Below are 14,272 nucleotides of genomic sequence, written 5' to 3'. Positions count from 1 at the left end.
CTCAGGAAGTCCTCCTCTGGAACGTCGCTGCCGACCTGGCTGGCGGCCCCAGGACCCATCTTGCTCCGGAAACATGTGCGGGCGCACAAGTCGGACCCGTTGGTCGAGAGGGTTCACCTCCTCCACGCGAACCCGCAGTACGCCTACGTGGCGTACCCCGACGGCCGACAGGACACGGTCTCCCTGCGAGATCTGGCGCCCGCCGGCAACACGCACACCCCCTCGACACCAATCACCCCCTCCCTGCCACCGGCGCACCCCGCGACAGCCCCCTTCCCGGGAGGATCGGTCCTCCTCCCAGGTCCGACCAGAAGTGAAGCTGAAGCAGAAACCGTAAAGCTCCCGGAGACGACAACACTGGAACAAGCACCACCACCACCGGGGCTGAGGCGATCGACAAGGACGACCAGACCGCCGACCGGCTTGTGGCATTGGTGTAACACTAGAATGTTGTGGACTTTAACGAGAATTTTTTTCCCTTTTTCCCTCTTACGAATACTGTAAATAGTTCAAAACAAAAAACCCTGTACATAGCCCAGTGTAGGGCACTGTGATGACATGCAAAAGTTTTTTTTTCCTCCCAGGACCAGCCTTGTAAACCCCTACCACCATGCGAAGCACCACCCCGCCGGGTTCATTTTTAACAAGGGGTGAATGTGGTAGTATGCATTAGGGGTCATGTGGGACTGTGAAGCCGTGATGTCATTGGCTGGCAGATCCCGGGTCCTGGCTGGCTGTTGATCTCTAGCTCCGCCCTGAAGGCGGAGTATAAGAACCAGGAGTTCTCCCCCGCAGACCAGTCTGTTGCTGAACTGCGGGGAACAAGTCACACTTAATAAAGCCTCATCGACTTCATCTCTATTCGTCTCTCGTGAGTCTTTGTGCGCTACACAGTGTACATACAATTATAATTTTACTGCAAAAGCCGTCTTCCTCTCTCACAGGTCCCACCTTTTCTAACCCTCTACTCTACACTAAACTAACCCCACAGCCCGACCCCCCCCCCCCTCCCCCCGCCATCTTCTGACGGTTAATTTTCCCTAAAGAAGTCGACAAACGGCTGCCACCTCCCGGCGAATCCTAACATTGACCCTCTCAAGGCGAACTTGAATTTCTCCACAGAGAAAGCTAGCCATGTCAGTTAGCCAGGTCTCCGACTTCGGGGGCTTTGAGTCCCTCCAAGCTAATAATATCTGTCTCTGGGAGGCAAAGGCCAGAACGTATGCCTCTTTCTCCTCCTGGAATCCCGGATCTTCCGACATCCCGAAGATTGCCACCTCTGGACTCGGCACCACCCTTGTTTTCAATACTTTGGACATGACGTCTGCAAACCCCTCCCAGAATCCCCTAAGCTTCGGGCATGTCCAGAACATGTGAACATGGTTCACTGGTCCTCCCGCACACCTTGCGCACCTGTCTTCCACCCCAAAGAACCTGCTCATCCGGGCCACTGTCATATGAGCCCAGTGAACGACCTTAAATTGTATCAGGCTGAACCTGGCACATGTTGTGGATGCGTTGACTCTGCTCAACGCGTCCGCCCAGAGTCCATCCTCGGACTCTCCTCCTAACTCCTCTTGCCATTTGTGTTCCAGCTCTTCAGTCTGTGTTTCCTCTGACCCCATAAGCTCCTTATAAATGTCCGAAACCCTCCTTTCTCCCACCCCCACTCTGGAAACTACCCTATCCTGTATCCCCCTTGGTGGTAGGAGCGGGAAGGTTGAGACCTGCCTGCGTAGGAAGTCCTGCGCAGGTAGCTAAATTCATTCCCTCCCGTCAGTTCAATTTCACCTCCAGTTCCCTCAAGCTGGGAAACCTCCCTTCTGTAAACATATCGCCCATCCTCTCGATCCCTGCTCTCTGCCATTTTTGGAACCCTCCATCTAACCTCCCAGGGACAAACCGGTGATTATTGCAAATTGGGGACCAGATCGATGCTCCCTCTGCTCCCACATGTCTCCTCCATTGCCCCCAGACTCTCAGGGCAGCGACCACCACGGGGCTGGTGGAGTAGCGTGCCGGCGGGAACAGCAGAGGCACCGTTACCAATGCCCCCAAACTAGTGCCCGTACAAGATGCCGCCTCTACTCACTCCCAAACCGACCCCCCCCCCCCCCCCCCCCCAATCCACTTCCTAACCATGGCTATATTCGCCGCCCAGTAATAATTACTAAAGTTTGTGAGTGCCAGCCCGCCTCCCCCCGGCTGTGCTCCAACATCCCATTTTTAACTCGCGGGGTCTTACCCGCCCATACAAAGCCCGAGATCACCTTGTTGACCCGTTTAAAAAAGGACCGAGGAATAAAGATGGAGAGACACTGAAACACAAACAGGAATCTCGGGTGAACCGTCATTTTCACTGTCTGTACCCTCCCAGCTAGTGACAGCGGGAGCATGTCCCACCTCCGAAAATCCTCCTTCATTTGGTCTACAAGTTGGGCCAGATTAAGCTTGTGCAGCCGTTCCCTTTCCCATGCCATCTGGATGCCTAGGTACCGAAAGCTTCCCCCTACCACTCTAAACACCAGCTCCCCAATTGCCTCTCCTGCCCCCTTGCCTGGATCGCGAACATCTCGCTTTTCCCCATGTTCAATTTGTAGCCTGAAAACCGGTCAAAACCCCCAGAATCCCCATAATTTCTGTGTTCCACCCCCCCCGGACAGGTCTCTTCCAGCCCTTTGAGGTTCTCAACGCAATTGCCAGCGGATCTATGGCCAGTGCAAACAACAGCGGGGAGAGGGGGCATCCCGGCCTCGTCACTCGGTGCAGCGTAAAATAGCCCGATGTCAGCCTGTTCGTCCGAACACTTGGCACGGGCGCCTAATACAGCAGCCTGACACAGTCAATGAAGCCTCGCCCAAATCCAAGCCACCCCAGTACCTCCCACAGATAATCCCATTCCACCCGGTCAAATGCCTTCTCTGCGTCATTGAGACCACTACCTCTACATCCCTACCCTCTAGGGGCATCATGATAACATTCAACAGCCTTCTTACGTTGGCCACCAACTGCCTCCCCTTAACAAATCCCGCCTGGTCCTCCCCAATCACGTCCGGGACACAGTCCTCAGTCCTTGAAGACAAGATCTTAGCCAACAATTTGGAGTCCACATTTAGTAGGGAGATCGGTCTGTAGGACCCGCATAACTCCGGGTCCTTATCCTGCTTCAGGATCAATGAGATAGTGGCCTGTGACATCGTTGGGGGAAGCCCCCCTCTCTCCCTTGCCTCATTAAATGTCCTCATCAGCAGTGACCCCAAGCATCCCAGAGAACTTTTTGTAAAACTCCACGGGGTGCCCATCCGGTCCCGGGGCTTTACCCGACTGCATGGCCTTCAGCCCATCTGCTATCTCTTCCAACCCGATCAGGGCTCCAAGCCCTTCTACCAAGTCTTCATCAACCTTCGGGAACTTCAGCTGTAAGAATTGCCTCATCTCCAGCTGGGATGTTCCGACTCATACAGCCTGCTGTAGAATTCCTCAAACGCCTTATTGACCCCAGCTGAATCTCCGACCAGGTCCCCATCTCTGTCCCTTATTTTCCCAATCTCCCTGGCCGCCTCCTGCTTTCTAAGCTGCTGCACAAGCATTCCATTGGCCTTCTCCCCATATTCATAGATAACCCCCTTCACCTCCCTCAGCTGCTCTACTGCCTTCCCTGTAGTTAACAAGCCAAACTCCAGCTGTAGCCTCCGTCGTTCTCTTAGAAGCCCTGTCTCTGGGGTCTCCGCATACCTCCTGTCGACCTATAGTATTTCCTTTATCAATCATTCCGTCTCTGCTCTGTCTGCCTTCTCCCTGTGGGCCTGTATTGAGATCAGCTCCCCTCTAACCACCACCTTCAGCGCCTCTCAGACCACCGCAGCCAAAACTTCCCCCGCGGGTGTCGTTGACTTCCAGATAGTTCTGGATATATTTCGTCAGCCGCCCACACACCTCCTCATTTGCTAAAAGTCCCACGTCTAGCCTCCAGTGCGGGCACTGGCTACTCTCCTTGCTCACCTGTAGGTCAACCCAGTGCGGGGCATGATCCGAGATCGTGATCACTGAGTACTCAGTATCCACTACCCCCGTCAGTAAATCCCTGTTCAGGATAAAAAAGTAAATCCGGGAGTACACTTTATGCACGTGCGAGTAGAAGAAAACCTCCTTCACTCTCGACCGCCCAAATCTCCATGGGTCTACCCCCCCTATCTGCTCCACAAACTCCTTTAGCTCCTTTGACATTGCTGGCACCCTGCCTGTCCTTGAGCTAGATCGGTCTAGCCCTGGGTTAATGACTGTGTTGAAGTCCCCCTCCCCATAACCAGCATATGCGAATCCAGGTCCGGGATCTTCCCCAACATCCTCCTTATGAACTCCACATCATCCCAGTTCGGCGCGTACACATTCACGAGCACCACGGCAGCCCCTCCAGCTTTCCACTGACCATAATGTGCCGATCCCCTACGTCCGCAACTATTCTTCCCGCTTCGAATGACACTCGCTTATTAATCAGGATCGCGACCGCTCTAGTCTTAAGAGTCCAGCCCCCAGTGGAAAACCTGTCCGACCCATCCCTTCCTTAGTCTGACCTGATCAGTTACTCTAAGGTGCGTCTCCTGCAACATTGCCACGTCCACCTTCAGTTCCCTCAAATGCGCGAACACGAGTGCCCTCTTAACCGGCCCATTTAGCCCTCTTACATTCCATGTGATCAGCCTGGTTGGGAAGGCTTCTCGTCCCCCATCCCCCCCTCGCCCCTCTCCGCCGATCAGCCATCAGCTTTCTTGGGCAAGTCTCCAGCCCGCGCCCCACGCATCCACAGGCCGCCCCCCGGCAGCCTCCATCCCAGCAGAACATTTCCCCCCCTCCCCCACTAGTAACAGCACTATACACACAGCCCCCTCCAACAAGCATACCATCTGCTCAACCCTCACTGCGCTTCCATGAGCTAGCCCGCCCAGCTAGCTTGGTGGCCCCCGCCCATGGCGCCAGACATTTCCCACCTTTGTTCCCTCCCCCCCGCTCAGACACACATATGCAAACGGAAACAATCCCAACCCAATTGCCCAAAAGAAACACACAAAGAAAATCAAAAAGATCAAACCTCTAACATTCACATCTCCATTCCCCATCAGTGCAAATGCAAATTTTAACTCAATCAGCTCATCCACAGACACCAAATCAATACAAAAGGCATTACAAGTAACATCCAAAGACAAAATCTTTTTTTTTAAATAACTGAAAAGAGAAAAAAACACATGAGCACTGCAGCAAAGCTCAGTCCAAACACCTCAGTCCGCTACCAGCCCTTTCCTTTTCACGAAGTCCATCGCTTCCTTGGGCGACTCGAAGTAGAAATGTTGCTTTTGGTGCGTAACCCAACGACGGACCGTGTACAGTAGTCCAAACTTTACCTTCATCTTAAAAAGGGTCGATTTTATCTGGTTGAACCCTGCTCTTCTCCTGGCCACGTCCGTGCTCAGATCCTGACATATACGCAGGACGCTGTTCTCCCATTTGCAGCTCCGTGTCTGCCTGGCCCACCGTAGAATGCACTCCTTGTCAAGGTACCTGTGGAATCTCACCACCGTTGCTCTCGGGGGGTCACCCACACGCGGCTTCCTCGCTAGCGCACTGTGTGCCCCATCCACCTCCAAGGGTCGAGTGAACGTCCCCTCCCCCAGTAGCTTCTCAAAAATAGCCGCTATGTATGCCCCTGCGTCCGTTCCTTCAGATCCCTCTGGGAGACCCACGATTCTCAGGTTCTGCCGGCGTGACCTATTTTCTGCCTTCTCCTGGAGCCTTTTATGTTGGACTCTCAACATTCTGACCTCCAACTCCTCTGCAGCTTGGTGCTCCTCCTGCTCAGTCAGTGCCTTCTCCACTTTCTGGATCGCCCCATCTTGAGCATCCAGTCTGAGTTCCAGTCGCGCAATCGACTCCTTAATCAGGTCCAAGCAGTCCTGTTTCTGCTTGGCGAAGCCCTTCTGTATAAACTGCATCGACTACTCCGTCGACCGCTGGGCCGTCGAGCCAGAACTCCGGTCCTCCGCCATGCTTTCTCCCGTTGCAGCCTCAGCCCAAACCTTCGCCGTTCGCCTATTTCTTCCTTTGCGAGCACTCCTGGTCCGCTTCTCCATGCACTGATGTAGGATTCCTCATCACAGTTGTATCCAACATCAATTTTCCACTTCAGGTCCGACAAAAAATCGGGGGGAAAGGTCCAAAGTTCCGACCCAAGCGGGAGCCACCAAATGTGCGACCTACTCCTTCATAGCCGCCACTGTAAGTCCCATAGATCAGTATTAAGACCACAGCTTTTCCTAATCTATATTAATGACCTAGATTTGAGTGTGCAGGGCACAAATTAAGAATTAGAATTTGACAAATTTTTGGAAGTATTGTGAACTTTGAAATTAGTGGTAGGCTTTAAGAGGACAGAGACAGGTTGGGGAATGGCTAGGAATGTGGCAGATTAAATTAAATACAGGGAATGTGCAGTGATAGACTGATTCTTGAGAAGAACAAAGAAATGCAATGGAAAATAAAATATACAATTCCTTTTGTTTTTAAATGTATTTTTATTGAAGTATTCAAGCTTTTTACAGAAATTGCATCAAAAGAGAAAAAAAGCAATAGGTACATCACATAACAAAAATCATTGCCAACATAGGAACAAATAAGACGGTCTGAGTTGGGGGACAAAATCCCCAAGGTGTTCCTCGCACGAATACAAGATCCGTCTGCACAAACAGTCAACAACAAGGTTACATCATACCCAACAAAAATAACAGAGGAATAAAAACCCCAAGAACCTCAGAGCTAACCCCACCCCGCAGGACTACCGCAGGACCAGTTATCAAAAAGGCCCACTCATTTAACCATAGCACCGAAGCTGCATCTTAACATCCCCACAAGTTTTCAGGTGAAAGCAAAGAACAAAGTGAGGGACTCAGTGGAAGCCACATCGCCACGGTCTCTCAGAAGGAAGTAAAGGATAAAGACAAAGGGCAAGAACTAATCGTTCATATAACAGAGCTGCCCAGGCTGCTGCTCAAAAATGGATGAGAGCCTGCCAACCGAACCACAGGGGGTCTCACTCAGGGAAGGAGGGAAAAAAAAGATAACTCTTCGGTACAACATTCGGTCCTTCCTAAAGTCATTGCTCACCCGGATTCCAGACCCAGCCACACCAGGCTCCTCCTGCAGGTGTCCTGAGAGAGGGAATCCCCATTCTGTGGGCAAGGCAGGATGCCGACCACCGCATTGGGCTTGACCTCCCCCAGCACCATCACAAAAGACTCAGGAGAACCTAATCCCAGGAACATTCACACAAACCTAACCCTTTACACCCCACCAACCCAGTCCTCATCAGGACAGGGCACTACCTCCCTCCGCCACAGGGATTATCAGACCCTGTAAGATCCAAATACAATTTGGATAAAGAATGCACAAATCCCATATTCAACATTTGACTTGACATGATATGAATTTGTTAAGTCAGGACAATCAACAGTAAAGTAATCAACAATACAGGCCATCATATCAAATTATTCACTTCCATGTAAACAGAAAAAATTTACACCATCAAGCAGACAACATCATGATCAACAGGTAGAAAAGTCCAGAATAATAACCGGGATGCAGAAATGCAAGGCAGCCTTCAGGAAAAAAACATCTTCACTGATGCGCAAAAAAACGAAAATCATGGATGATGCAGAATCAGGATCATTGAGCACTCTTCCAGATCTCTCAAGGATTTCAATTATCGAAGCACGAACGCCATCACTCCCACCATGCTGTCTCACCAGAAACCAGGTGGTCAACAACCTAGGCTTCGGCTGGGGTCAATGATTCAATCGACTTGGCCACTTCAACCCCTCATGATTGATGAAGGCCTATGGTGTGCTCGCGTTCATTAACAGAGGGATTAAATTTAAGAGCCGTGAGGTGATGATGCAGCTGTATAAAACTTTGGTAAGGCCACATTTGGAGTACTGTGTACAGTTCTGGTCGCCTCATTTTAGGAAGGATGTGGAAGCTTTGGAAAAGGTGCAAAGAAGATTTACCAGGATGTTGCCTGGAATGGAGAGTAGGTCTTACGAGGAAAGGTTGAGGGTGCTAGGCCTTTTCTCATTAGAACGGAGAAGAATGAGGGGCGACTTGATAGAGGTTTATAAGATGATCAGGGGAATAGATAGAGTAGACAGTCAGAGACTTTTTCCCCGGGTGGAACAAACCATTACAAGGGGGCATAAATTTAAGGTGAAAGGTGGAAGATATAAGAGGGATATCAGAGGTAGGTTCTTTACCCAGAGAGTAGTGGGGGCATGGAATGCACTGCCTGTGGAAGTAGTTGAGTCGGAAACATTAGGGACCTTCAAGCAGCTATTGGGTAGGTACATGGATTACGGTAAAATGATATAGTGTAGATTTATTTGTTCTTAAGGGCAGCACGGTAGCATTGTGGATAGCACAATTGCTTCACAGCTCCAGGGTCCCAGGTTCGATTCCGGCTTGGGTCACTGTCTGTGCGGAGTCTGCACGTCCTCCCCGTGTCTGCGTGGGTTTCCTCCGGGTGCTCCGGTTTCCTCCCACAGTCCAAAGATGTGCCGGTTAGGTGAATTGGCCAATGATAAATTGCCCTTAATGTCCAAAATTGCCCTTGGTGTTGGGTGGAGGTGTTGAGTTTGGGTAGGGTGCTCTTTCCAAGAGCCGGTGCAGACTCAAGGGCCGAATGGCCTCCTTCTGCACTGTAAATTCAATGATAATCTCTGGTTAAACGAGGACAAAGGTTCGGCACAACATCGTGGGCCGAAAGGCCTGTTCTGTGCTGTATTTTCTATGTTCTATGTTCTATGTCCAGAACAAGACATCACAGGACCAATGGTTCGACGACCACACCAACTCCGGACAGGATTAAGTGTGCTCCATCAAGTTTAGTTTGCCCAGACTCCAGATCGAGATTCCCAAAACATTGCACCCAATTCTGAAACTCAACTGGAGCTGCTCCAATGCCTCACCTCGGAAACCACACTCAGAAGCACTCCTCCCCTATTCTCCTTCTCTCTCTCTCTCCCGACTCTGTCAGGTTGGTCGACAAACCATGCAGCAGGAAATCAACCATATGGAGGCGGGTTCCCACCAGGGACAGTGCTCTCTCTATTGCAACAACCTTCTCATGTGCTGATATTGCCTCCATAAAAACACCTGAGACCTTGACTACCTGCACCTCAGAGCTGAGATTTCCAGCCAGAACAGCATCTTCATTGGCTGCCATCATCCATCGGTGCACACCACACCATCAGGACGGGAGCCCATTCAAAAGCAACTGCGCCACCAAAGGCAGGGTCCCACCACATTTCCGTTTTTGCTCAGTTGGCTGGACAGCTGGTTTGTGACGTAGAGCACGGCCAGCAGCATAAGTTCAATTTCTGTATCAGCTGAGGTTATTCATGAAGGCCTGCCTTCTCAACCTTGCCCCTCGCCTGAGGTGTAGTGATCCTCAGCTTAAATCACCATCAGTCAGCACTTCCTCCTCAAAGGGGAAAGCAGCCTATGGTCATCTGGGACTATGAAAACATTACTTACTTTACTGAAATATGAGTTTGCAAAGTTTTCCTGTGAGATTAATAATTTTTAATAATTTTAAAAAACAGAACCAATTCAGTGGTGTATCAATCTATTTCAAGAATTTGGTTCAGTTCTCTTAAAATCAACACTGGCTAAGGAAGAGAAGCCACAGAAATTTACAAACTAACACAAGAGGTTGCAGCAACTTGTGCTATTTTATCCAAAGTCAACATTCTGCAAATCTAACATTTTGTGGTTAAAGGATAAGGCCTTGCAGCCATTTGGACTGGAAGTTCAAGTTGAGGAACACGGTGCAAGTTTTATAGAACCAGGCCTATGTTTAGGCCTGTTTGGTATTGTCACTATCTACTCCAATTTGAACTACATCTGCATATATTGCCAAATACATGTAACCCTGTTTTTTTCGTATTGTTCTGTTACTTACTGGATGTATTCATTATTCCAAAAGCTAACATGCTACTTTTACACACAGTGGCTACAAGGGGAAAATATATCACAATTTCAGTCAAAACTGCACACGTGACAAATCCAAAAAAATCACAACAAACACTTGTGTTTATAATTCAGTGCACTTTACTGTTGGTACTGTATAATTCCAGTGGATTGATTTACAAATCCGAAGAAAAATTAATTCAGTACCATTTCCCTTTAGATATTTAACTGTTAAAAATGGGCAGCAAGGTGGCACCGTGGTTAGCACAGCTGCTTCACAGCTCCAGGGTCCCGGAATCGATTCCCGACTTAGGTCACTGTCTGTGCGGGGTCTGCACGTTTTCCCCGTTTCTGCATGGGTGTCCTCCCACAGTCCAAAGATGTGCAGGTTGTGGCCATGCTAAAATTACCCTTAGTGTCCAAAAAGCTTCGGTGGGGTTACTGGGTTATTGGGATAGGTTGGAAGTGTGGGCTTATGTGGGGTGCTCTTTCCAAGGGCCGGTGCAAAGTTGATGGGCCGAATGGCCTCCTTCGGCACTGTAAATTCTATGATTCTAAATGTGACTTTGCAGAGATAACACTCATAACTTCATTGGATGAATAACATAATCACCTGCTAGCTGTGCTTTCAAGGGAAACAGCTAAAACATGTGCTCGTGAATTCCAATAAATACTATACCTTCCTAGTATCAAAAACATCAGTAATATATTGTGACAGAGGCTGGATTATGAGATACGACAATGTAGCCATTAAGGCTGAAGAGAGGAAATAAAGGAATGTCGCCATTCTTATTCAAAATCAAACCTCTTATTTGTTCTCAGGATATGATTAACCTGCATTTATTGCTTTTCCCTCGTTGCCATATGAACTGAAGTCTATGCTGATGTCATTCCCACAATATTGTTAGGAACAGAATTCCATGGTTTCGATCCATCAACAATGAAAGAATGGTAATATATATTCAAGACAGGATAGGGTGTGACTTGACATTTTACAACTCTTGACCCTCTTGGTGGTAGATTTGGCAATTGCTGCAGGGCATCCTGCAGATAATGCCACAACTGCAATCGGGTATGATTGAAGGGATGGATATTGAGTGTAACAGTACATGGCCACCAATGAGCAATACAAACTGCCCTATTTTGGAGTTTATTTGCTGCTTCACCCAGCCAGGCAAGTGGTAAGTATCTGATACACTGCTAACTTAAGCCTAGAGAGACTTTGAGGGATTGGGAGGGACGTAAGCCACTTGTAGCAAGATTTCCCATTTTTTGTAACTATATTGATGATATGGCTTATCCAGTTAAACTTCTGGTCAATTGTAATCACCAAGATGTTCATACTGAGATGTTGTTCAAATCCCTACTGTAGCCTGGAATGGTACTTCATTACTGGAGGAACTAAACACTGCAGAATCATCAGAAAAAGTGATCTTGTGATGTAATGAAGGTTAGTGATGATTACACAACTATAAATGGTTGGATTGAGACACTGAATTATGGAACCTCTAGAGAAATCCTGAGGCTACAATGATTACCACATTAAGCACATGCAGGATTAATTAATGACCTCATCATGAAGGTGTCCCTAGGTAACAATGATCAGAATATGAATGAATTAAACATTCAGTTTGAGGGAGAGCAAAGTGGATCTAAGGCTAGTATTTTAAATTTAAATAAGGGCGCCGAACACAGAGCTGATTAAAGTGAACTGGGGAAAAGGTTAAGGGAGGGGGGTAGTAGAGATGCAATGGCATAGATTTATGGAGATATTTCAGAATACTCAGGAAAGATAGATTCTTTATTTCTACTGGAATGTAAGGGAAGGGCAGCACGTTAGCATAGTGGTTAGCACTATGGCTTCACAGCGCCAGGGTCCCAGTTCGATTCCCGGCTTGGGTCACTGTCTGTGCCGAGTCTGCACGTTCGCAACGTGTCTGTGTGGGTTTCCTCCGGGTGCTCCGGTTTCCTCCCAGTCCAAAGATGTGCAGGTTAGGTGGATTGGCCATGCTAAATTGCCTTTAGTGTCCAAAAAAAGGTTTGGAGGGGTTACTGGGTTAGGGTGGAAGTGTGGGATTAAGTGGGGTGGTCTTTCCAATGGTCAGTGCAGACTCGATGGGCTAAATGGCCTCCTTCTGCACTGTAAATTCTATGTTCTATATCGGGCAAGATTCAACGGAAAAATTTCTAAGTGTCATTTTGGGCACGTTTGGCGGGATGTTTCTCGACGGCCACATTGGTGTGATCCCGGCCCGTATTCACGGCACTTAGTGCCGAAAATGAGCCCCCACATGAATCTCGCCATTACTGGCTGTCTCGTCGTCTGATCCGCCTGAATCCCACCTCAACTTCTCACTGCTAACAAGAGGGAGGGAGGCGTCCTCACCACTCACTCCCATTCAATACACAAGCATGGCAGGGCACCTGGGGATGCCGACCTGGCCAGGCTTCTTGATATCTTTGATGTAAGACAGGACATACTGTTGCAGAGGTTGGAAGGCCCAGCAGCATGGGAGGCAGTAGCAGCAGCTGTCAGCAAGACCAGGAGAGCCGTCATTCAATGTCAGAAGAAGACCAACGACCTCCACTGAGCTGCAAGATTAACTTACCACCTCTCTCCTGGCATTAGTTCTCCCTGCCACCCCTCAAATTTCCAAACACCACTCCCCACACTTCACTGGCTGACACCTCGCACCCTCCCCACACCGATCTTCAGTTTGTTCCTCAGACAAACCTCTTCATGTCCAGGTGTGGTGTCCACACATGCTATCTGCTCGACACCCCGACCCCTCCTTCGTGTCGCTTAAAATGCCCTCTCTTTGTCTCCGCGGGAGAAGATATCCCGTAATAAACAGGAACGGGCCAAGTGTGTGGGGGGGGGGGGGGGGGAAGAGTCCCAGAGATCCGAGTTCTCATCCATGAGGAACAGGCCCTGGAGATCACGGGCTTGACCAAGCAGAGCAGTCGCCGACAACGAGGTTGGCCTGCACCACAGAGGTGAGGATCCATTGTGTGAGGATTCATTGCTCCTTCACCCAAATGACCTGTCTCAAATGAGTAGTTTGTGCCAGACAAAATGATCCTTACCTCTCCCTGACCACATGTCCATTGTGTCGCAGGATCTCCATCTGGTGAGCCTGGGCCATCTGGAGTCATGTTTAACCCCCACCCCCCCTCTCAGCAGAGAACTCCGAGGAAACCACCATTGATGCTGTCAAAGCTATCACCCACACCTTCCACCACCATAGAGACACACACTTCGGTGGGTGACATTAGTTGTCAGGCTACCGTGGCACAATCTAGCGAGCTCATTCAGTTGCTGATGCACATCGAGTAGAGGCAGGAACATCCAAGGGAGACTGCAGTTGGAGGTCTGCTGGATCCCAGAACTCAGCTGGGTCCCAGTCAGATACCCGAGCCTTTGGACAAGTTTCTGCCAAAACTGATGCAGATGTTAGGTCACAGCCGTCACATTCAGGAGTAAATGTCAAGTACATTCCATCAACTGCATAGCCAATTGGAGGAGTCCTAAAGGTTTCGGTCACTGGAGATCTGCCGACCATGCGTGGCTCCGAGGCCAAAACAGCTATAGTGGCGACTGCGCTGGAAAACCTGGAGCATGACGTTTGCGTCTTGAGTGGTGGTGCCCAAGGCATGGCTCAGTCTGTGACGATCATGGCTGAGGGACTCGACATCATGTGCGAGTTGCTGAGGGATATGTCCGAAATGCAGTTGGACATTGCCGAGGCACTCCAGAGCATGTCCCAATCACTGAGGGACATGTCCCTGACGCAGATAGACATTGCCAAAGCATTGCAGAGTGTGGCATCACCAAGGAGCATCACTGAGGGTGTCAACACCATGGTGTAGATAATGGTGAGCTGCCAGGACTGGCAGAGCAGAGATGACTCAGAGGCTTCTGGAGCCACTACAGCTGTCCCGCCGTCCCATGGAGACGCCCAGGACCTTTTGGGCACCATCAGAGGGAAGAAAGCACTGGAGACCAACCCAAGGCCTTCCACCAAGGAAATGAAATGAAAATCGCTTATTGTCACGAGTAGGCTTCAAATGAAGTTACTGTGAAAAGCCCCTAGTCGCCACATTCCGGCGCCTGTTCGTGGAGGCTGGAACGGGAATTGAACCTGCTGGCCTGCCTTGGTCTGCTTTAAAAGCCAGTTAGCCCTGTGCTAAACCAGCCCCAAGATGGAGACGATGATCTTTGTTCTCCCGAATCCCCCCCTCCTGACACCTGCATCTCAAG

General features: G+C 49.7%; 1 protein-coding gene and 1 long non-coding RNA gene across 5 annotated transcripts in view; one reads left to right on the top strand and one right to left on the bottom strand.

Annotated features, from left to right (window-relative positions):
- ar (androgen receptor) overlaps positions 1-14,272 on the bottom strand; it is a 549,391-nt gene that overhangs the window by 421,331 nt on the left and 113,788 nt on the right. The window lies entirely within an intron of this gene.
- LOC140421242 (uncharacterized) overlaps positions 11,100-14,272 on the top strand; it is a 113,299-nt gene continuing 110,126 nt past the window's right edge. Inside the window, exon 1 of the long non-coding RNA XR_011946697.1 lies at positions 11,100-11,192. This is a non-coding gene — a long non-coding RNA (uncharacterized lncRNA). The remainder of the gene's footprint in view (positions 11,193-14,272) is intronic.

Source organism: Scyliorhinus torazame, chromosome 5 (assembly GCF_047496885.1).
Source record: "Scyliorhinus torazame isolate Kashiwa2021f chromosome 5, sScyTor2.1, whole genome shotgun sequence".
NCBI classification, from domain to species: domain Eukaryota; kingdom Metazoa; phylum Chordata; class Chondrichthyes; order Carcharhiniformes; family Scyliorhinidae; genus Scyliorhinus; species Scyliorhinus torazame.
This window is presented reverse-complemented; position numbering and strand designations above follow the sequence as displayed.